Genomic DNA, 3260 nt, shown 5'->3' on the forward strand with positions numbered 1-3260 from the left:
CCAAAAAAGAAAAAAAACCCCCCTAAGAAATAATATTGTAGATAGAACATGATACATTGGCTAATAAAATAGTAACTAGATTCTAACTCCACTGGACTACAAGGAATTTGTTCGGGCTTGAAACCAGTTGATATTTACTAATTTGTGGGCGCTGAATTCGAAAACTAATACGCGATTTTTTATGTTTCTGTCCAATTTTTTCCTGTTTTTTTCTTTTTTATCGTGATATAACAATGACTTGATATATTTCATATAACAAAAAGGGACAAGGGGCAGAACTTATGTGATCAGTGAACTTAGGCTGCAAATAAATGTTGTTTTATCTTGAAATTGTTATTAAAGAAGCATCAGCAGTTTCTAAGTAGTCTGGTAAAACATTTTTCCTTTGTTGCTTCATTGTGACCATTTTCTTTTCACTCAGCAAACAGAGAGATTCAGAACCAGAAACAGCTCCTTTTACTCTACAGCAGTAGTCATTACGTCTTATCATTGTTTAAACAATTCTGACAATTTCTGTTCTAATTTGCAGCGAAATAACATAATATATCGCTCAAAGGAGAACGATGTCAACCTTTAAAAGTCCCATCACCTCGTTTCAGATGCGAAATTGGGGATCAAGACAAAGTTGGGTTCCTAACGTGCGGTATGCTAATATTTACCCGTTGTACAAACTTTCTCCAGTTGTTGAAAAGAAAACAAAAGCCAATACCAATTCCTACTGTTAGGTCTGAACCAAGCGATCATTCAGATAAGTGTTATTTCTGCAATGTGCTACTAGTTGTTTGTTTTTTTCAATTAAGAGATATCGGTAGAGCAAAGTTGATTCTATTGATTCTAGTGATTTCATCTGCAAGACGTCCAGTACCACGCAGTAAAGGTTTACCATTTCCTGCCGAGCCAGAGACAACTACTGAATTGAAGGTAAGAAAGAAGATAACTCTGAGGAAAGGACTGGCACTTTAACATTTTTTTTTAAAAACGGATTTTCGCTCAAAGGATTCTAGCAAGAATACCTCATACTATTAGCGTTACGCAAAATGGACTTCTGAAAAAACTTCTCAAAGATTTACAGGTGCCAAAACGCAGAGTAGAATTGTTGGGTTCAAGACTCCAGAGAACGGAATTTGTTTGCTGACTGTACTATAATGAGCACATTTCAAAAGCGAGACAAGGATGTTTTGCCTTTTTTTTTTTTTACTGCGAAAGGCTAGTTGTATGACGTAATGATGGGGAAGATCTTATGAAAGTGGTTCTGAGGGTGGTGACCGTGAGGAACCTTTTCACCAGGACACTGCAGCTATATAGAAAGCGACACCAGGGCAGATGGAACGATAGTACGTTAGTAGATTGTTGTTGGTTAGACAGATATAAGAAATGAACCAAAACATCAACACAAGAGGTAAGCCAATAACAAAAAATGAGTCAAATAGGTATACAATAATCGCCATTTCAAATCCTTATTTTTCATGAGTAAAACCTGAATATCTTGAAAACTAGACCTAAACGGCGAATATCACTATCATATTTCTATTCGGCTCCCCAAAATCCATAATATTAAAAGTGATTTTTGAGCCTGGAAGCAGAAACTTTTTGAAAATTTGTAGAACACTGTTCCTCAAAATTTTGTTTCAGATAACAGGCATGTGCATTCTCAGGAGATAAAATCTGAAATCTTGAGGATCACAAAGGTGTTTATGAAGGTAGTCGAAGTGAAGCAAATAACACTGACTGGATTTCCGTTTTCTGGAACGTTCTTGTTCTGACTTGGTACAAGTTACTTATTGGCCCCTTTACAAAACAAAATAGTATTTATGGTTAAATATCTCAAACACTTTTTATAACTTGTTATAGCATTGCACTGCTGTATATCAGTATCTTTCATCATTACCAAGGCAAAGTAGCAATGGTAGCAACATTAGGATTACGTTAGAGTTATAATATGATTAATGTCCTTTACGTGTGCTCGTGTCCATTTAACACTTTTTTAAAAAACCCACAAGAATTTGCGTAATGGTAGAAAATAACAGAACAATTTAGGAGAATTATTCGATGCGCACAAACTCTTTAAAGGGTTTTCTTTGTCCGTTTTCTTTCATGAATTTGTATCCACTATTTACTTTTGTAAACTGTACTTTTACTTCTCTTCATCTTTAATCTTTATGTGGATTTAATTGTTTAATGTCTTGCATTATGATAAGGAATTAGTTGTTAAGTTAGAATAAAAGTAGGTTTTATTTACAGAGACGAAGTGGGAAGAGACCGTTGCAGTCTTTCATCTTAGAACAGTAACGCTTTATTTCTTATAAAGATCTTATTGAGATAGATCGTTTTAGGTTGAGCATCACGAAATAATTATGAAACTCGCCGATTTATGGTAAATGGCGCAAACTAATCACGGTTCTATTTCAATGATACGGACTAATTTCATATAATTTCTTCAACGCCAAAATTATGTCTCCCGCTATTAACGTCGATTTCCCTATTGGCATTTCCTTTGCCTGGCTTCCACTTATCGATCAATGAGATAATTTTCACAATTGTAAGGGACATTAAACATTTTCTCGTAAAAAAGCCTGAGCATTACGTGGTCGGTCGGTGATCGAGCAAGACTTGATGACTGTGAGTCGATCTTAAGGTAGGCTGTATTATATTTTGATTTAGTTCGGATGCACATTCTTGTAACGCTGTTTTGGGGCACCTTAAAAAAACAGTATAGCTTCTTTATTCGTTCAAAGTTTTCAATTATTTTATCTTTACATGAAACCTAAAAAGGTAGGCAACAAGATACACTCTATGAATTATGCAAATAGAATGTGTTTCTGATTTGAAGGGCTCAATGTAAAAACGGGTGTTTTGACATACTGAACAAAATGGTGAGGGTATCCATTTTAAAAACTTGTAGATTCATTACTTGCTTTCTATTTGGCTGGTTATCCGTAGTTGAATGAAAAGTAAAACATAAGTAATCAACCTACAGTTGAAAAGACATGTAGACTTTACTTTAACCCCACCCCCCTTCCCAAACCTAAAATTCCTCGGTAATACAGGTTTGGGGGACTCCTGGTTTAGGTAGACAATTTAGGATGCTAATGGTGGCGCGTGTAGGTTGTTAGATTTTTGGAAGGGAGACAAAAAAGCCGACACGTCATCAGGTTTAATAAGCATAGACTTGTATTATGATAATCCTTGATCTTTGACGTATTTCCGGTTCATACTGCAGTGCACCATTTAGCACAATTTGAGCCAAATTAAGGGGGGGG

The sequence above is a fragment of the Aplysia californica genome, unplaced genomic scaffold, assembly GCF_000002075.1.
Source record: "Aplysia californica isolate F4 #8 unplaced genomic scaffold, AplCal3.0 scaffold00172, whole genome shotgun sequence".
NCBI classification, from domain to species: domain Eukaryota; kingdom Metazoa; phylum Mollusca; class Gastropoda; order Aplysiida; family Aplysiidae; genus Aplysia; species Aplysia californica.